We start from the raw sequence: 22,709 nt of genomic DNA on the forward strand, positions 1-22,709 counted from the left end.
CTTGTGGTTGTGAAAAAAGATCTGCTGAATGCTCGGACTGCCTACACCGAGTTGGAGGACTCTATTGCCGAGGGATCTGAAGAGGCCTGAAGGATTTTTAAGGAGCAAGTCGGAGTTATTGCTCCTGCCTTGGATCTCTCTCCTTTAGATCCCAACAAGGTCGTCATTGATGGTGCTATAGTGACTCCTCCTGCCCCCCAAGTTGTTTCTGAGTCCGACTTGAAGACTCGGGGGCAGAGGATTATTGAGTCCCCCCTCGCTCAAAGGATGCTCCGAGCTCTTCCAAGGTTCCTCCGACTTCCTCTCCGTCTCCTATGGATGCCTCTTTTCCTGGTCCTGACGCTGCTCCGACTATTCTTCCTGGTTCTGGTGGTGATCCGTCTACTCCTCTGAAAAAATAACTTTGTTGGCTATATGGGGGCCTGGCCTGTGGGTCCCCCTTTTTTAAACTCTTTTATATTTGTTTGTTGGTGGTGGTGGTGACTGAACAATTTTCTCTGGCCTTTTAAGGCCGTAAACAAAAAATATTTATAAATACCCTTTTTTTGGATAAGGGTTTTAGTTTTTAAAGAAATACCCTTTTTGGATAAGGGTTTTTAGTTACCTTTTGCGTGTGCATGCTTTTCTGTTTGTAGTTTTTTGAAAAACCCTCTTTTTGATCTTTTTAGTTTTGGAAACCTTTTTTCTGGCTGTTTGTCCTTTTGGGTTCCTCTTCGCTTTAAGGACAGCTTTTAAGCTTTTTCCTAGGTTTTTCGATCTCTTTTTGATTATTCCTTATACTCAACTTTTGTTTTATTGAGCTTCTATGACTTAGGTTATTTTTGCGACACGTTTTCTTTTCTATTCGGTTTTGTATTTCGACTTATAAGTCGGCATATCCCCGAGTTTCTCACGATCAACTTTTATAACCTCTTTACACCGACTTGTACCTCGTCGTTTTATCCTGACGACCATCTAGGTCGGTTCATGGGATTTTCACGTTTTGTCGAGCTTAAGTTGGTGCGTTTCGTAGGAAAAAATAAACGAGAAGGAATTTATAAGAGATATTGTAAAAGATCTTTATTTATTGGGGAGGTACCTTACTGCTACTAAGGGCTTTTGACAGCCTATTTTCCCTTAGCCTTTACTATGATGCCTCGTTAAAAACCATTCTCCAGAAAAAACCCTTTAACTTTCGGGAAAAAATCGTGAAGTTGGTAAAAGAGTACATCAGGGAGTAGAGTTCGCTTTTAACTGTAGTACCTTTTCATATTACAAGCATGCCACGACCTTGGCAACTCGGTGCCATTTAGGTCGGTCACTTTATAATAGCCTTTTCCTAAGACCTCGCTAACTTTGTAGGGTCCCTTCCAATTGGCGGCGAGCTTTCCTTCCCCCGACTTGTTGACCCCAATGTCATTTCTGATCAAGATCAAATCGTTTGAGGCAAAGCTCCTTCGGGTGACTTTTTTATTGTACCTTGTAGTCATCCTTTGCTTCAGCGCTGCTTCTCTTATCTGGGCTTGTTCTCGGACTTCGGGGAGCAATTCTAGCTCCTCTTTGTGCCCCTGTATGTTTCCGATTTCATCATGGAGAATCACCCTTGGGCTTTGCTCGCTGATTTCTACTGGTATCATAGCTTCTATCCCATAGACTAGTCGGAAGGGCGTTTCTCCAGTGGCGGATTGGGGCGTTGTCCTGTAAGCCCATAACACTTGTGGGAGCTCCTCAGCCCAGGCTTCTTTTGCATCTTGTAGCCTTTTCTTTAATCCCGCCAGTATGACTTTGTTGGCTGCCTCGGCTTGTCCATTTGCTTGCGGGTGCTCCACCGAGGTGAACTGGTGTTTAATCTTCATACTGGCCACCAGGCTTCTGAAGGTAGAGTCGGTGAACTGGGTTCCATTGTCTGTAGTGATGGAATATGGTATCCCATATCTTGTGATGATATTCTTGTAGAGGAACCTCCGACTTCTTTGGGCTGTGATGGTAGCTAATGGCTCTACTTCTATCCACTTTGTGAAATAGTCTATTTCCACGATCAGATATTTGACTTGTCCTGGCGCTTGGGGAAAGGGACCTAACAAATCCATTCCCCACTTTGCGAAGGGCCATGGAGAAGTTATACTGATGAGTTCCTCGGGGGGAGCCACGTGGAAGTTTGCATGCATTTGGCATGGTTGACATTTTTTCACAAATTCTGTGGCATCTTTCTACAAGGTCGGCCAATAAAATCCAGCTCGGATTACTTTCCTGGCAAGCGACCTGGCTCCGAGATGATTTCCGCAAATTCCACTGTGAACTTCTTCTAATACCTCGGTGGTTCTCGCGGTCGGTACGCACTTTAACAATGGTGTTGATATCCCTCTTCTATAGAGAATATTTTTCACCAGAGTGTAGTGTTGTGCTTCCCTCCGGATTTTCTTAACCTCTTTTTCCTCCTTGGGAAGGATGTCGAATCTTATGTATTCGACCAAGGGGTTCATCCATCCGAGGTTTAATCCAGTTACCTCAAGAACCACTTGCTTTTCTACTGTTTTTTCCACGGAAGGTTCCTGGAGAGTTTCCTGGATCAGGCTTCTGTTATTCCCTCCTGGCTTGGTACTTGCTAACTTGGATAGGGCGTCTGCTCTGCTATTTAGATCCCAAGTTATATGTTTGATCTCGGTTTCCGCAAATCGCCCAAGATGCTCCAGAGTTTTTTCCAAGTACCTCTTCATATTTGGGTCTTTTGCCTGATACTCTCCACTTATCTGGGAGGTCACCACTTGGGAGTCGCTATATACCATCACTTTTGTGGCACCGACTTCTTCTGCCAGCTTCAACCCGGCAATTAGGGCTTCATATTCTGCCTGGTTATTCGAGGATGGGAATTCAAATTTGAGGAAAACCTCTATTTGGGTTCCCCTTTCGTCCACTAATATTATGCTTGCACCGCTCCCTGTCTTATTTGAGGATCCATCTACATAGAGTTCCCATGTCGTTGGTTTTTCCTCTTGATCTCCTGCGTATTCTGCGACAAAGTCGGTAAGGCATTGGGCTTTAATTGCTGTCCGAGTTTCATACCTCAAGTCAAACTCGGAGAGCTCTATTGCCCATTGAACCATTCTCCCTGCAACATCCGTCTTTTGGAGGATTTGCTTCATGGGTTGGTTCGTGCGGACTCTTATTGTATGAGCTTGAAAGTAAGGCCGTAGCCTTCGTGAGGCTACCACTAAGGAGTAGGCAAACTTCTCTAGTTTGTGATACCTTAGCTCGGGGCCTTGTAGAACTTTGCTGATGAAATACACCGGATGCTGACCGACCTCGTCTTCTCTTATCAGGGCTGACGCGACAGCCTTGTCTGCTACAGATAAGTATAGGACAAGGTCTTCTCCAACTGTAGGTCGGGTCAGAATCGGAGGTTGACTCAAGAATCTTTTGAACTCTTGGAACGCCTCTTCGCATTCAGGAGTCCATTCGAACTGACATCCCTTTCTCAGTAAGGAGAACAATGGAAGGGATTTTAGTGCTGACCCTGCCAAGAATCTGGAGAGGGCTGCAAGTCGGCCGTTTAGCTGCTGTACCTCTCTTAAGCAAGTCAGGCTTTTCATTTCCAGGATGGCTCTACACTTATCGGGATTTGCTTCGATCCCCCTTTGTGTCAGCATGAACCCTAAAAATTTTCCAGCTTCCACCGCGAAGGCACACTTCGCGGGATTTAGCCTCATCCCGTGTGACCTTATGGTGTCAAATACTTGCGAGAGGTCTGACAAGAGGTCGACTTCTTCCTTGGTTTTTACTAGCATGTCGTCGACGTAGACCTCCATTAAGCTTCCAAGGTGGGGAGCGAACACCTTATTCATCAGCCTCTGATATGTGGCCCCTGCATTTTTCAATCCAAATGGCATGACCACATAGCAGAAGTTGGCTCTGGGTGTGATGAATGATGTCTTCTCCTGGTCTGGCTCGTACATCGGGATTTGGTTATACCCCGAGTAGGCATCCATGAACGATAAGTATTGATATCCCGAGCTGGAGTCTACTAGGGTATCGATACTTGGTAGTGGGTAAGGGTCCTTGGGACATGCCTTATTTAAATCAGTATAGTCGACACACATTCTCCATTTTGTCATTTTGTTTTTTGGCTCGTTTTGGGCCGAGCTTGCGTCTTCTCTGTTGTACAGGTTGGGACCCTGGGTATACCGAGAGCTTGTGGGACATAAGCTCGGGGTCTATCCCGGGCATGTCGGAGGCTTTCCAGGCAAAGAGGTCGGAATTGTCTCTTAGGAGCTTAATCAACCCTTACTTTAGGGCTTCCCCTAGGTTGGCTCCTATGTTGGTGTTTTTTCCTTCCTCTTCGCCGACCTGTATTTCCTCAGTTTTTCCTCCTGGCTGTGGTCGCAGTTCTTCTCGGGCCCTTGCACCGTCGAGCTCTATGGTGTGGACTTTTCTTCTCAGATTCAGGCTTTCATTGTAGCATTTCCTTGCCAATTTCTGATCTCCCCTCACCGTTGCTATTCCCGCTGAGGTTGGGAATTTCATGCAAAGGTGGGGAGTGGATACCACCGCTCCGAGTCGATTAAGGGTAGCTCTGCCGATTAAAGCATTATATGCTGACCCTACGTCGATGACTATGAAGTCTACACTCAAAGTCTTGGATTTTTCCCCTTTTCCAAAAGTGGTGTGGAGGGGCAAAAATTCCAGTGGTTTTATCGGCGTGTCGCCTAGTCCGTACAAGGTGTCGGGGTAGGCTCTTAATTCTTTCTCATCCAACTCTAGTTTGTCAAAAGCGGGCTTGAAAAGGATATCCACTGAGCTTCTTTGGTCTACTAGGGGTTCTATGGAGATGGGCATTGACTAGGATCATAGTAATTACCACTGGGTCATCATGCCCAGGGGTTATTCCTTGCCCATATTCTCTTGTGAATGAAATGGTGGGAAGGTCGGATGACTCTCCTCCGACCTTGTAGACTCGCTTGAGATGTCTTTTGCGAGAGGACTTGGTGAGTCCCCCTCCCACGAATCCTCCTGAGATCATATGGATATGTCTCTCCGGGGTCTGCGGTGGTGGGTCTCTTCTATCCATATCGTCTCGCTTTCTCTTCCCATGACCGTCCGACCTTTCTATGAGATATCTGTCGAGCCAACCTTCTCTAGCCAGCTTTTCTATCACATTTTTAAGGTCGTAACAGTCATTTGTTGAGTGACCATATATTTTATGGTACTCACAGTAATCGCTGCGACTCCCCCCTTTTTTATTTTTAATAGGTCTGGGAGGAGGCAGTCTTTCGGTATTGCAAATCTCTCTGTATACATCCACTATGGGAACCTTTAGAGGAGTATAAGAGTGATATTTTCTTGGTCTATCGAGACCGAGTTCTTCCTTCTTTTTGGGTTCCCTCTCCCTCTCTTTTGTTGAGGGGAGATGCCCAGGTCGCCAACTCGAATCTCTCAGCCTAGCATTCTCCTCCATGTTGATGTACTTTTCAGCTCTTTTCTGTATATCACTTAAGGAGGTGGGGTGTCTTTTTGATATGGACTGTGAGAAGGGACCTTCTCTAAGCCCATTGACTAACCCCATTATGACTGCCTCGGTGGGCAGGTCTTGGATTTCTAAACATGCTTTGTTGAACCTTTCCATGTAGGCTCGTAAGGATTCTCCGACCTCCTGCTTTATCCCCAGGAGGCTTGGAGCATGTTTTACTTTGTCTTTCTGGATAGAGAACCTCATCAAGAACTTCCTTGAGAGGTCTTCAAAACTGGTGACCGATCTCGGGGGGAGGCTGTCAAACCACTTCATCGCCGCTTTCGACAAGGTTGTCGGGAAAGCTTTGCATTGCGTAGCATCAGAAGCATCAGCCAGATACATCCGACTTTTAAAGTTGCTTAAATGATGCTTCAGATCTGTGGTTCCGTCATAGAGGTCCATATCGGGGCTTTTAAAGTTTCTTGGAACTTTTGCCCTCATTATGTCCTCACTAAAAGGATCCTCCCCTCCTGGGGCGACTCTTCTCTATCGTCACGGGAGTTCCGACTTTTGAGGGAGGATTCTAACTTTAAGAGTTTCTTCTCTAACTCTTTTTGTCGATCCATCTCCTCTCTTAGGTGCTTTTCTATCTTCCTTTGTCGCTCCCGTTCCTGTTCTAGCTGTTCCAAGCGACTTTGGTGGACATGAACTAATCCCATAAGTTCGGTTGCGTGGGACTATCCGTCCTTCTCCGAATCGCGCCCTTATGAGGAATTCACCTTCGGAGTTTTGACTCCGGAGGTACCCTCTCTATGTTGATCGTTGGTTCCCTGGTGGAGGGTTAGGTCTACGTCATTATTTCCGGTGTCCAGATTCTCTTGTTCGGAATCTGTCTCCACGTGACCCTCCTCAGGGGATCTGTCCGCCATCACTGGTTGATCTCTCGGGTCCCCGGCAACGGCGCTAATGTTACGAGGGTAACCGGAGATTGTTGGGCTGGACTCGCTGGGTTGGCCCAATCGTCTGAGGAAGGAAGCCTCCGAGCGAGTCTGCATCTTGGGGGCCTCCGTCCGACTTGTGAGTATGAACGAATGGGGGTGGTACCTGCAAAGACACTCCGATGCCTAAATCAGCAAGGGTGTGAGCAGGGCTAGAGAGTATTGGGACTTAGAGATACCTGAGAGGTGTTAGTGTATTTATAGTGGTGAACCAATAACCACCGTTGAAGTAGTGCCACTTTTTAAGGGGAATAACCGTCCCTTTATCTTAGGGTGGTTGAGATATGGCTCTTGGAAGTGGTTAGAGAGATTCTAGGGGCAGTTATCCTCTTGAGGGAGGGGTTATCTGCCAGCTGATCCTCGTACCGACTTCTTTAGAGCAAGTCGTGAAGATAGCCGACTTCGTGGCATCTGGTTTGTGTAGTGTGAGACTCAACTCCTTTGGGTTGGGCCTTTTTACTTGGATACTGGGCCTTAATATTGGGTCAGGGTATGAACAGTTTCCTTTCGTTTGTTACATTACCATTTCATCAGTAATTAATCAATTTTTTTTTATTTACTCAATATTTTTTATGGTTATTGGTGTACATGTATTTTATTAGTCAGATCTTAATACTAAAGCACTAAACTGTAATCTGTATTTCCAATAGAAATTCTTTTCTATCCCAAGAGTACAAGTGAACATGACATTTTCTAAACAAATCTAGAATATTGTTATTCTTTCACAAACTCATTTATTATGAGCATTGGGAAAGAGAATATAAGAATATCCCACCATTGTGTACGAGTAAATATGAGAAATGAACCACTTTATAATAGTTGTTGACATTATATATAAGTGCAATTTCTATAAAGAAGAAATTATGATTTTTGTCCCTAACGTCTGGAGTAAGTCTCAGTTATTTTTAATATTTAAATCGTTTTTTTAATTTAAGTTTCTAACATTTTAAAATTGACTCAATATCCTAACATTATTAAGATTATGAAACGTTAAAGATTTAAATAGGAAGAAAATGTTGGGAATAAAAATGATACATTACTCTTAAAAAAATTACCAAATTAAGTAAAATGATAATGAATTTTAACGAAAGGAATTGCATTACGAATTCAAGATTTTTACTCATATTTATAGAATGACTAGTATATAAACTTTCGAAAAAAAAAAAGAGTATGTACATATACAATAAAGTATAAATTATATCTTTTTGTCTCTAATATACCGACATTTTTTAATATTTAATTTAATTAATTTTACTTTTAATTTTTTAATAAATTTTAATTTTTTCTTCAAAATAAAATTTATTTAAATTAATCATTAAAGAAGTTTGATACATTCGAAACAAAAAGGTATAATTTATACTTTATTATATATGTATCATATTCATTTTTTTCTTTTTCCGGAAGTTTATCTACTAGTCATTCTAGAATTATTCTATGATGAATAAAAATCTTGAATTCGTAATGCAATTCATTCCGTTAAAATTTACTTTCATTTTACTTGATTTGGCAATTCTTCAATTTTAAATTGTTAGAAACTTAAACAGGACGATTTAGATATTGATTTTGGGGTTCACCAAGAATCGAACTCTTGACCTTTTGAATTTAGAGCTCTGATACTATATCATGATACCACTCATCCCAAAAACTTCAGCTGATGGGAAAAGGTAACACAAATGGTTATATCTCTAATACTGAATTGGACATCCCTAAACTTCCATTGTACATATTGTACAAATATTTTATTGGCTCCCTATACTTTCTCAATTTTAAAACTTAACCAATCGTAAGGACAAAAAAAAAATATTTTGCTCTCCTACAAATATAGGCGCCATCCTTAAAAAAAAAGTCACTATCTAAAAGAAAATTTCATTACCAACTCTTATGATTTATGATCAAAACAACAAAACATAGTGGCTAATTTGTAATTTATCTCCACAAACTTTGATTCATTCGAAGAGGTCAATTGCAATTCATAATCATTAATCTTGTACAGTTGTACGTGTAATTGATAAGTTCAAATTCTCATAAAGATAAATGGTTAAGATTTGGAGGCTACTTTATTGATCAAAAAACATAGATTTATGATGTTACGTACTTAGGAAGACATGATAATGGTTGTCCCTTTCCCTTGTTGAGGGAACAAGTCACTCATCATCACCAACTATTACAAACTCTCTACCATTCACAAATATGAACCTTCCATTTTCAGTAGAGTTGCCATATTTATGTGAACACTATGTGTTGTATTTGAATTAAAAAGAGTAGAGACTTAACGTTGAAATATCAGTTTTGTTAGAGAGAAATCAAGGGAACATTTTTTGTCAAAGAAAAATGGTCTGTTTTTCAAGGCTGAGTCTGTTGAGTGATGATAGGGTGACAAAGGTAGTAAAATGTAAAATTTGGTTCTTACAAGTTAACTTAATTATGAATATGCTATCACTGGTACATTTTGTTTCACAAAAATGCTATGTTTGTTTATTTTATTCTTCTTTAGCTTAAAAATATTTAACCCCGTTGCCAGGGATCGACAATTTAACTTATATAGGCTGATTTCTTATGTGTACGTCAATGTTAAGGATCAACAATTTTAATCATAAAAACTATAAAATTAACTGGTATTAGTTGAAATATAAAATAAGAAAAGAAAATTGTTGGTTAATATTTATCTCTTTGAAAAACAAAAGAAAATTAAGAGGAGTATAGGAAGGAAAAAAAAATCAGAACCGAACAAAATGGAATAAAAGCAATTGATATTTGATATAACCAGACAAAATTGACATATATATATATACACACACACAAAGCTAGTATCCAAAAAAGAGGATAAAAATGAAAGAAACTAGCCTTGCCTGCCAAATGGACCATTTTGAACAGATATACATTGGCTCATTTGGTTTGTATAATATGGCCGAATGCAATTTTTCACCTTATATCTAGACCACAATTTTTTTTTAGATTTAAATCCAAAGAATAGAATTTAATAGACCTAAAAGATGATCTTCATCATCAGGGAAGCTAGACAATATTTAGTAGGAGGCTAATATTTTGTTTAATTTTTTATTTTAATTAAAAATAACAACTTAGACTTAGAATTAATTTTTTATAAGATAATTGAACATATCATATATTAAAATAATTAAGCACAAATATCTCAAAACTAATTTTAAATATTGTAAATATAGGTTACATATTTGTTTTTAGAATCTTCTAATACTATTCAATTTTTTTTTAGACGTTTTCTACAAAATTATTAAAAAATGTATTATGCTTCATGTAAATAATTTAAATTACAATTATAACTTATGCAATGAAAAAATTAATAATAATATTATTAGAGCTGAAATAAGTTAAAACTTGTAATTTACATAGACAATTGAGCTCGACATTTTTTCTCTGATTCAAAGTCATCTATTATTGAGAATTTACATAGATAATAAGATAAACTTTATGCAACTTAACTAAACTCAATTTATTTTATTTTTTGTAAATCAATAATATCAATGTCACAAACAATTAATAATGAGAAAAAATTAAAAAGAATACAAGGATAGTATTACAATTACATGATCATCATCTTCAATTTTTTTTAAAACCTAAATTAATATTATAAGATTATAAACTAGATAAATAAATAAATATATAAATTATTAAAAAAAACAAATAAAAAAATAACTTATAAAAAAAAGAAAAATGAGAGATGATAATGAAAGACCAAAAACTACTTATTATTTTCTAAGTTGTAATAATAATAAAAATATGGAATGATGTTTTGTTTTCTAATTAAAAAAAAAGGGAAGAATGGAAAAAGTAATTTGTTGGCTTGTTGTTGTTACCCTTTTAAATTCTTTATTTCTAATATAAATTAAGATTTTTTTAATTAAACATATGTCCCATAGTCTAAATAACATACAACTTTTCAATTATTCTTTGTTATATTAAATGAGAATTAGGAACAACCATATATTTTTTAAAATAGAAAAAGACCATACATTATTTTGGGGTGGGGACATTCTTTTATTTTTTATTATATTTATAAACAATTTTTTTTTTGGGAGGCCACTGCCTCCCTGTTTTATATGTAGCTTCGCTCCTGTTCATCATGAATTCTTGGTTCATAAGAAATTATATTTTTGAGAATTTGAGATTGTTAACAGATACAAGAAGACTAAGGTACCCTTATTTGAGCTTATGTGAGTGACAAAGTAATTATGCTAACAAAGTATTAGAAAAGAAATTGTTATTTTTAAATTTGATTCGAAATTTTAATAAAAATCCAAAATTTTATAGTCACCCCGAGTGTAGAAAAAAATAATTATATTAATATTTTATATAATATTTTACATTTTAATAATGTTTATAAAATAATATAATCATCATAATTGATAATAAATACAATATAAATTCCTTTTTCATGTTAATTAATAACGAGTTCAATTATTTAAATTAACAATAAATATTAGTTAAAAATACATTTTAATTTAATACCATAGTTATAAGTTTTTATTAAAGTAAGATAATTATGGTTAGTGTAACTATTGAAATTGAAAGAATACTGTATGTTAAACAAGTAAATATTGTAATTTACTTCTTACATGCATATTAGACAAATCATTAAAAAATTAGTACATATGTTATAATGCAATTTTAAAACATAATAAAAATACATTAAAAAAATAATCACCTTTTATTAATTAAAGGGATAAGTATTGTTTTGGTCCCTCACGTTGAGGGTCGAAATCGAATCCGTTCCTGATGTATATTTTGATTTAAAATCATACTTAACATTTTTTTTCGTATTAAAATCGTCCTTTTAATTTTTTTTGGACAAATATACCCTCACCACTACCAGCACAATTACCTCCTCCACCACCACCACCAACACCAACACCAACACCAACACCAACACCACAACCACCACCACCACAACCACCACCACCGCCACCAACACCAACACCAACACCAACACCAATACCAACACCACCACCACAACCAGCACCACCACAACCACCACCACCACCACCACCACCACCACCACCACCACCACCAAGAACACCAAACAACAGCAACAACACCAAACAATACCAAACCACACCAAACAAAAAGCAGAAACAGAAACAGAAAGCAAGCAACAACACCAAACAACACCAAACCACACCAAACAAAAAGCAGAAACAGAAACAGAAAGCAAGACCACCAACAACACCAACACCAACAACACCACCACCACCAAGAACACGAAAAACAGAAAGCAAAAAAAAAACAGAAAGCAAGAAAGCAGAACGGCGGTGATGGGCTTCTGCTCAGTGGGCTCGATGGCAACGGCCATGGAAGCTTCTCGGACGGCGATAGAGGCGCGAACGGCGGTGATGGGCTTCTGCTCAGTGGACTCGACGGCGGCGCAGCGAGGACGACGACGACTGGGTGGCGCGATCCTCCTCCTCGCGGCTCTCTCTCTCTTCGTTGTTGACTTGCGATGGCGGCTCGTGGCGGATCGGCAGCGACTCCTCATAGACGGCGAAGCAGCACGGTGGCGGGGAACTGACGCGGTGGCAGGGCGCGGACAGCATCCCTTCCTCTTCCTCTCCTTCTCCTCGGCGGCGGCAAGGGCGTCTGGAGGTGGCGGCGCGCTTCTCTGCTCCCTCAACGCCACGCTCTCTCTCTCTCCCTCGGATCTCCCTCCTAACGGAACAGTGACGGCGACGGTGGCAGTGATGCCCACCCTTCCCCCCTTCCCCTTCCCCCTTCTCCTTCCCCCTTCCCCCTTTCCCTCCCCCTCCCTTCGAATACCCTTTTCTTTTCCCCCCTCCGTGTGTTTTCTTTTATTTTTTTTAAATTTTATAATTTTTTTTATTATAGGGGTAGTTTAGGAATAAATAAAAAAATTATTAGAAAGGACGATTTTAAATTTAAATACGACTTTAAGGATGATTTTAAATCAAAATATACATCAGGGACGGGTTCGATTCCGACCCTTAACGTGAGGGACCAAAACAATACTTATCCCTTAATTGAATAATGACATTGTAATATTTTTTATGGGTTATTATAGTCTTTTCATCATTCAAATGTCTTCATGCAAGAGCTCCAAGAACTACTTCCAGTTGTCTTTGTTCTCAACATGAATAATTGTCCATGCAATTGGGTACACATGATTATTTGCGTCCTGATCCATGATGCACAGCAGCCAACCTCCATAATAGGTCTTCAAAAAAGTCCCATCAAGTCCTACTAAGGGTCTACAACCACCCACAAAACCTTTCTTACATCCATGCAAACAGACATAAAACCTTTTAAATACACCTTCTCCGTTAGGCATCGGACTAACACCTAACTTGACAGTTGAACCCGGATTAGATCTCAATAGCTCTTCTACATAATCTCTGAGTTTAACATATTCTGCAGCTTCATCACCCCTCACTATTTTTTTTGCATCACCCAAAGCTCTTGTAATTGTAGTCCTAGACAATTGTATTCCAGTTTTTGCTTTAAAGTAATTAAAAACTTCACAGTGTCTAAATATTGGGAGCTTCCTAACCTTCTTAACAAGTACATCAGTTACCCAAGATCTAGTTGCACATCTATTCTTGAAAGTTCTCACATGTATGATCATCATTAAAGGTCTTAATCTGCCAATATCCATTCGGTTTGTTATAAGAACAAAACACCATCCAGGGACAATCTTCATTCTTGCATACCACCCTACATCTAGTAGTGTCATTTTTCTTGTACCTAACACCCCTACCCTCTTGCAATGTATAATTTCTAACCCCTTTCTTAAAAGCATCCCTAGTAGTAAACTCCATACCTAACTCTAACCTCACATGTCCAAACTTGGCAGCATCATTGAAGATGGAATTCACAGCTGGGTCTGCATTATCTTTAGAGTCTGGTGGAGTCTTCAGTTCATCAGATTTTCAACTATCATCAGAAAAAGACACTGCCATACAAATTCATGCATTACATCACCGTCAAAAAAAAAAAAATAAAATCAATACATATGCACATTAATTATAATAAAAAAAATATACTTTACATACATTGCAAGTTTTTTTCTTTCTCATCATCATCTACCTCCTTCTCATAATTAGATGCATCCATTGAAGGGGGACGAAAAATATTTTCATCATTAATAGCCTTTTTCTTGCCTTTATCATTGTCATTGCTAGTCTTCCTTTTTCTCCTATCGCTGGTAGGACCAACATCGTCATCGTTGTCACTGTTTGAGTCCACACAGTCAAGTGGCATGTGTGGCTTGTATAAACTGTTCTCTGCAGACTCATAAGAATCAGATGAGCTATCAACATTCAAGTGAACTGGCTCCTTGCTTGCTTGTTTCTTCCAGCCTTGTGATCTTGTGATATACCTTCTAGGCATTTTTGTAGATGTATTGAATTTAAAATTAATAGACTTGGATTGTTTCTTTGATGCACTGGGTTTCTTGATTTTGTTTCTTTGATGCATTGGGTTTCTTGATTTATGCATTGTTGGTTGAGGGAGTGGGTTGAGAGCAGACTTTCTGAGATATGAGTTTAGATGTTATGGGGTTTGGTTGGGATAGAGATTTCGGGGACTTCACCTGTGAACAAGATTTGTGGACATTAAAATTGAGGGCAGTGGATTTTGGTGGAATGGGCTTGGAGGGAGTGGGCTGGGGGGCAGTGGGCTTGGGAGCAATGGGCTTGGAGGCAGTGGGCTGGAGGCAGTGGGCTGTGGGGCAATGGGTAGGGTGGAAGTGGACATGGGGTAGTGGGTAGGGGACAGTGTGCTGCAGTGGATTTCAGTTCAACTGGGATAAAGGTAATTGGTTCTTCACGTTGACTTAATATTGTGCTGGTTTTCTTCACAGCTTCAACACCTTCTACTCTATCTTCTTCCATGGCTTCCATCCCAACCTTCTGGCCTATAGCATGATCCTCGTCAAACAACTCCATTATATCAATTATATCAGGAACCGAAGGTCTGTGCTCAAAATAGATGTGAATGACGTTGTTATTCTCATGGCAGTGCTTGATCATATTAACAAGGTCCTGGTCCACTTGCAATCTCCTAAGACCAAACTCCAACTCATCTTCAGGGTCCAAAAACCAACATGCTTCAGTCTTGTCATACCCTAATTCTCTATAATAACCTGTTATCGCAAACACGTCAAGATAGTCTTCATCGACTCCAACCCATTCATCATACAAGTCAGATGTGTAGATAAAATTTTCACCAGGATCTGTCTCAAACTTTTCATCATGGTGAAAAATAAGTTTCAATCGATCAGGCATCTGAAGTTTACAGCATAATGCACAAAACAGACAGCATTAATCATTTTGTCGCAAAACAACCATATTGCAAAGAACTAGAAAGCAACACTATATTTGTAATAAGAACGCATGTATTTACTTCCTATTGACTATAGCTTAAACCAGATTATGATTTATGTGGTTACAAGGTTCATATCAGAAACCTTAAACCCTAACATTTGCGTCATTAACAACCACAATATTCTAAACCACTCACTTACGTATACAACAATTCATTCACACATAAGTATCAAGAACCCTCAATGAAATACAAAAAATAAAAGAGAAGGATCAACATGAACTGTTACCTCTCACCGTTGGCAGTGTGCGAAGGTGATGCTTCGTCGATAACTCCTTCACTGACCGGAGAGAACATATTCTAAGGATGATCCTTGGCGAGAAAATGTGAGTGTGAAGTATGGGAGAACGAACAGACAGAGAAGAAGAGAAAGTTTTTCTGAGGTTTTAGTGGGAAACGTTGAAGTGGAGGGGGGACCAGCAAGAATTGTTTATTCAAAGGGGAGAAGATGTTGAACGACGTCATTTCACACACTTAGGATATCCTCTCCCTCAACGACGTCGTTTATTGGAATGCTCACATGACAGTTCACGTTCCACATCAGCAACGTTTAAACGGCACTTCTGCAAGAGACTAACGGAGATGCACGTTTTTGAATTTCAGGGATTTAGTTAGTCATTTTTAAAAATTAAAGACTAAATTGAATAGCGATTTAAAATTTAGAAACCATTTTGGGCATTTACTCTTTAAAATAAATAAGAAACAATATTACATAAAAACCCTTTTTATATGTAATTTGTAGGTTTAACATGAGCTTTATTTTTCAATGTAAATTTCAATTAGATACCACGAATTAGTATAAAAAGTTTTCATATATCCATACCCTAAATCGTTGCTTCTGAATATTAATTATATTTTGCATCTGAAACTAAGTAATTTATGAGAAATTCTCATGAATTAAAATGAGCAAAAAATATGAGTGAATCATGTGGAGGTTTCACAATAAAAGATTAGACAATCCAATAATATCTGTATTATTAAATAGTTCTAATAATAAAATATATTTTTAAAATTTTTTAATAATTATTGAATAATTTTATTTAATTTTAATTATTAATTAATTTTTTATATATTATTTAATTATAAAATTTATTTTTTATTTATAAATTATTATTTTATTATTTGTCAATGTCTATCTTATCTTTAAAATTTTATTATTAAGTTATATGAATATTTATTTTTAATCTCTTTTTCAATTTTATTTTAATGTGAAAACTCTGGTCTCATCTTTTTTAATCTTAAAGATTACCAATTTCTTAATCTGTCATCAATTTATTTTCAATTACAGTTATAAATCTTCTTTCACTGTGATTATCAATTTGTTGTGCGACGATCGCCGTTATGAATTGGCAGGTATGCGATCCTCGCAGTTACAGAAATCACAATCTGCATAAATCCAATCAATTTTTTCATTGAAGAAATCGATTGGTTGGTGAACTAAGTCCTTTGCCTTTTACGTGGTTCAGAAACCAATTGATTTTTACATTCAGTTAATTGATTGGTTAGTGCAGATTTTTTTTTAATTGCTCGTAAAACAATCGATTTTTTTATCTAAGAAATTGATTCATTAGTGAAGACTCGTAAAACAATCGATTTTTTATTCAAGAAATCGATTGACTAGTAAAGAAATATTTTTCTCTAAAACAATCGATTGTTTTACGAGCAAAAAGTCCATTTTGTGTAAGTGAATCAATTTTATTACCTATCTAATTGATCGGTTGAGGGATCCAATTGTAGGGCGGACAAAACATACCACATAATCTGGACCAACCCGTTCGGGTAGGATAGAGAGCAATGCGGGTTTGCCTGCAGGTCCTACCCGTGTCCCTAATATATTATATAGGTTTAATTATTTTGTTGGTCCCTATAATTTTGTTAAATTTTCAATTAGGTCTCTATACTTTTTTTTCTTTTAATTAGGTCCCTATACCAATTTTTTTTAATTAGGTCTCTCTTGACAGTAAACGTTACAAAAAATATTAAAAATAGATAAATTGACTGTTATGTCTATCATTTACCCTTTACTAACCACTCACACTCAATAGGGTTCTAAGTTCTGACTTTCTTTGCCTCTTCTTAACCTTTCTCCTCTTTTGTTTGCTTCTCATACTCTATGAATACTCATAGATCAAAATCACTTATCTTTAAAAATCTCTAGCTCCAAAACTCTCATAAAAAAGAAACATCTTTATTTTTGTGGTGAAGCAGTTGCTGTCATGTCTTCTTCAGCAATAGGAGATGCACATTTTTTGAAAAAGAGGATCAAAATCATACTTTTCAGCATGTAAAACCAGGATGGCATGTAATATGTATATATTATTAGAAGAGTAACAACGTTCCAATAAACACAGAGGAATCCTCACCAATTTTGGTATAGCACCTACTTCAACCATCACGTCATGATTATTGCGGTTCGATGCTAAATTTGCCAAAATGCCTCTGCAACTTCCTTTACTTTCATATCCTCATCATCAAGGTATTTAATAGATAATGGTAGAATGTCACTCTTTGCCATTCTTATGCAGAGCTTCTCATCAACAGATAAATTCCAGAGTGTAGCCATACTCTGCTCCTTCACCTGCCAAAAATGAATACAAAAGATTCTCAATTTTAAACACCAGTGAAATATGTGAATATGAATGAAATTTACAGAATAAGAGGTCATAACCTCAGTGGCCAAGGGCGATTACCTCAAAAATATATTTATCTCTTCTACTGCTCCACTATCTACTACAATGTTCCTGTTCGGTAGGTCGGGTACCGGACGGTTCGGGTTAGTACTTTGATTAATGAGAGGGGAATCACTTGGTTCCGGGTTGCTGGGTTGAAGGGAGTGTAGCCGACGTTCCGAGCTCTTCGTATGGAGAAGAGGGTGTCACCTGCAAAGATACTCCGACGCTCTAGTCAGTGATGTGTGCAGGCGAAAAAGGGTAAATGGCATGTAACGTACCTTGGGGGAAGGATAGGACCTTCTCTATATATACCATGTCAGAGGTGGGCCCATCAAGGACAGGCCCACCTTCCTTAATGTTTCCTTCTCATAGCTGTAGCGTAGCTGTCTGGGATGCGTGTCCGGGTCGATGACTGAGCGTCTCGCTCCCGACCGTCCGAGTCGGGTGGTGCTCGGGTCGAACCGGCCCGCTAGCAGTTTAGGCCAGGCCGTAACAGTTCCTATATAGATTGACTGAAGATATTGATCGCAAAAAGACATGTAGCTGCCTCACATGTCACACTAAACTCTGATCTAAGGAGGTTTGCAGTAAGATTAATACAACTAGAAAATTGCATTAGTGTCAATACACTTCTTTCCACCAAGTGAATATTTCCAGAGAGCAATTATAGCTTGCTCTCTAACTAGAGGATCATGATCTAGGCCTAACATACGGAAAATAAGGCCACATAAAAGAAAAATATGAAGATAAGTAAATAATAATACAATTATCCATATAAAATTTTCCTTCTAGCTAACCGATGGAAAGAAGAAATTTTTTCCTCTTATCTTGTAATCTTCTTGTTTCTTAACAGATTTCTTCTTCTATTAAAAGTAAGTATTACATAAAATGAAATAGCTATCTATATTGAATTTATATTATGCACACACACTACCAAAGTTTTACTACTTCAAGGAACAAACAGTTTATGTATCAAAATCAAAACCCCTAAATTTTGAATAATATTTCCTGGTATCGCTAACTAACAAAGCATATCGGCACAAGGCTGATTTCATTACTCCGCATCAACATAATAATATATTCAAATAACAACCCAATCTCTTATTTAAACTTCAAAAAATAACTAAATTGTTCTAACATAACATCTTTGAATGAAACAGCATGGCCTTCAAAAGTGTGACACTTAGCTATAAGGTTCTAATAAATATATATCACAATAAACAAGGAAAAGAAACGAGAGAGAGGGAATTTGAACATATTGAAAGCGAAAGGGATGAAGAGCGTTGTGAGGTGGAATCAAGACCGTTACTACTGACCCTCGGAAGGAGAGAGAGTTTGGAATTTGATTTTGAGAAGATTGAGAGTCTTGTGTTGATTGGGATGAAAGCAGAGAGATTATAGGGCGTAAGAACAGTGAAAACCGCCGGAAACATGTGTCAGAACCTGTCACTTCCAGATTAGTGTTATTCAGTGTGGTTTCTGAGTTTTTCTAGGATTCAACAACAAATTCTATTGATAAGAATTAGTGTTGGAGGCTTGCAGCTTAATGCAGGCAAGAAGAAATTATATTTGGACCAATTTTAGTTGGTTTAAACTTTAAAGTGAAGAGTTTTTGTCAAAGTCCGAGAAAGTGAAGAATTTTCGTCCAAGGAGGGTTAGTTTTGTCTGTATGAAAAAAAAGAGTGAGAGAGAATTAGGGATTGAGATATAATAACCATTAAACTAGCTATTTAATATTTTTATTCTTTTTATAAAGTTAATCTAAAATAAAAAAAAATTTAAAAATAAAATTCAAATTGACATATCACATATTACACTAAGTGAATTAAGAAATCCCAATGCCATTTCTTAAATTAGGTTCACTCAGTTTTTTATTAACATGTATGAATTTTGGAATGATTGAATTTTATATTTATTTGAAAAATTTTGATTTTCTGCGGGTAGGGTTTAGAATCATAGAATACGGATAGGGTTAGGGTCGAGAGATTCTTAATCTGCGAGTAGGGTAGGGTAGAATTTTAAAAAAATTTTCAACTCACGAATAAGGTTAGGATAGAGCCTAAACCATACCATACCCATTGCCAATCCTATCCAATTGATTAGTTAAAGAAAACAATTGATTATATACACCGATCGTTTGAAAGATTTGTATAAATACACATATTAATATATTACCTAATTTTTTATAGAATGTCCCAATCACAAATAATTTTTCAAATGATGTTTACACAACAACAAGAAGAAAATGGTATAAAAAATAGTGCAACTTCTAAATGTGGCAAGGTTGTTCATACTTTAAAGGATGCTATATAAAATATAATTTAACTATTTTAAATAAAATACAATTAGTAAGACATACTAATTATATAAAATAGTTTTTTTTTTTTAAATAAAAGGAGCTCAACACAACAAGGTGGAGCAAAAGAGAAAAAAAATAACAATTGACAACCTTAAAATTATCGAAAAAAATCCATAGTCATTTCTGACATTACTATCAACAACCAAAAGATTCGCCACCTATCCACTCATTAGATCTTGTAAAGGATCTGTTAATAATTTTCACCACACTTGAACACTGATTGTTGAAGATTCTATCATTTCTTTTTAACCAAATTGTCTTAATAACAGCAAAAAAAACTAATCAACCACCTCTTTCTCTTCATCTTTTTCGATAGTATATCCGTCTAATTTTCAAAGTGTTGCTTGAGTGTATCTGGAATAGTCCATATCCTTTTAATAATAAATAACCAACCACACCATGCTTGTCAAGTGAACTCACATCCAATGAACAAATAAAAAATAATTTTAATAAATTTATTACATAAGACACACATTATCATTTTGATTAAGAGTAAACTACTATTTCTACCCATAAAAGTTAAAAATGCTGACATATCTACCCATAGAAGATAAAAATTACCATTTGTACCCATAAAAAATTGATTTCGCAAGCAAAACTACCCAAACCCTAAATAATTATATAAAATCCCCAAACTACCCTTGATGAGTCTCTTCCTCTTCATCTTCATCTAAACCATGAACTCCATTGGTACAACACCCTCCCCTTTCCGCACTCTCTCTCTTCCTTGTATTCGATCTTCTTTAATCGTCCCTCTCACTTTCTCTCCTCCCTCTTCGCACTTTTCTCCTTCCTCTTCTTTCCCTATTGATGTCTCTCTCATCTCTATCGTTCTTCTCTCTCTTTTGTGTATTAATGGTGGTTCCTCCTTTTGCTGTCACGAGCTCCATCTTCTCCTCCCCTCCTCTTTTTCTTCTTCTTCTTCGGAAGGTTTTTGGATTCAGGAAGTAGCAATTTTGAGTCCTCTATTTTCTGCAACCACAACTTCTCCAACATTGAGTTCCATCCTTTTTCAAATGTCGTATCTTCGGCGTCGCTGCTCTCTTCTCCTCCTAGCGATGCGTTTTCGTCATCTCCTCCCAGCGTCGCCAAAATCGAATTAATGTTCTGTGTTATTTGCAACGAAAATAGTGATCTTGAATCTGAGAAATTGAAGGTTCTAAGAAATTAGGGTTTTATTTTGAATCTATGTATGTTCTATTCTTCAATTTGATCCGAGTTTGTTCTTTTTTGTGATTTTGAAGAAGATAGCGACTAGACTATGTTGATGTTCAAGAGGTGAGAGAGGAAAAGTGAGTGAGTGTAAGAGAGAGAGAGAGAGAGAGAGAGAGAAAGAGAGATGATGCTACGGCAGTGGTGGTTTAGGTGTTGTAGATAGTGAGTGAGGGTGGGTGCGTGAGAGAAGAGAAAGGGATAGTTTGGAGATTTCATGTAATTATTTAGGGTTTGGATAATTTTGCTTGCGAAATCAATTTTTTATGGGTACAAAAGGTAATTTTTATCTTTTATAGACAGATGTGTCAGCATGTTCAACTTTTATGAGTAAAAATAATAATTTACTCTTTTGATCAATAACACCTAATCTAATTATATGAAATAATTGTTTAAATAATAAATAAATAAAACATATAAATACTCAATAACTAAAGTTCTTTAATATCCTAGACCATTGATATCTTTATCTCTAATTGTTTGTGTCAGCCAAGACCATAACTCGTGACTTTCTCTAGTTGCAAACTATTGATTAAATGCACAGTTATTATCATGTAAAAATATAAAAAGTATTTATTATATATTATATATTATATATTAGTACTAAGTGAAAGTAACCATCTTACATAATAAATAACAAGTATAGCCAAAATTTATGGTGTAATTACTTGATAAAAACTACTGACCTAAATTGACAAAAAGTTTTTAACACGAAGTTTTTTTTCATAATTTTAATATGAAGTATGGTAATTTTAATAGCATATTTAATTTTTCATTCAGTAATCTCAAAATAAAAACACAAACTAAAGACATGTTAGGCGTATTGTTAGCTCCTATCAATGATTGTTTTGGGTCAGTAAAATTGGGCTTTGTGACCTTTTTTTGTCAGGAAGCTTTGTGATTGTTAATTGTTTAAACTTACAGTTGGGCCTATCAAAAATTCAATTTTCTTAAAACAAAATTTAATTTAAGAGAGATACAGATTTTGGGTCGGGTTATTCTGACCTGGTACTTGACAAAAAAAAAAAGCTTCTTATGACCAGAAAAAAAAGATAAATGCTTCTGTTCCAATTTTGTTTAACATGAAACTCTAACTCCTTATGTTTGTTTGAAGAAAAAATGAAAGGAAAGAAAAAAGAAAAAAGGAAATGAGAAAAAAAATAATTATTTTTTATTATTTGGTTGTTAAAAAAAATTAAAGAAAAAAGAAAAGGAATAAAAAAAATTTATGAATTCACCAATTTTTTTTCTCTTCAATGTTGGAAAGAAAAGAGAAAGAAAACTTATTTTCTCTCTATACTTCTAATATTATCCTTTCACTTTGTTCAATATATTTTATAATACAAGGATAAAAATATCTTTTTATAATATTTCTTTTCTTTTTATTTTTTTTCTATCCAAATACATTTTAAAAAAAAATTCACTCAATTTCTTTTCTTTTCTTTCTTTCCTTTTTATTTTCTTCCTCTCAATTTCTTTCTTTCCAACCAAACATAACGTAAAGGTTGTTGCTCCTCTCTTCTCAAATTCAGCAAAACTTAAAACCTTTCACAAATTCTCTCCAACTCTCCTCTCACCGCCATCCGCCACCCTCCTCCCCCTTCACCGCCGCGCTTCCCCTTCTCCTGCTTCCCCTTCTCACTCTAAAGGTCACTGAAACACCGTCGTCGTGCGCC

Source organism: Arachis hypogaea, chromosome 11, assembly GCF_003086295.3.
Source record: "Arachis hypogaea cultivar Tifrunner chromosome 11, arahy.Tifrunner.gnm2.J5K5, whole genome shotgun sequence".
In the NCBI taxonomy this organism is placed as follows: domain Eukaryota; kingdom Viridiplantae; phylum Streptophyta; class Magnoliopsida; order Fabales; family Fabaceae; genus Arachis; species Arachis hypogaea.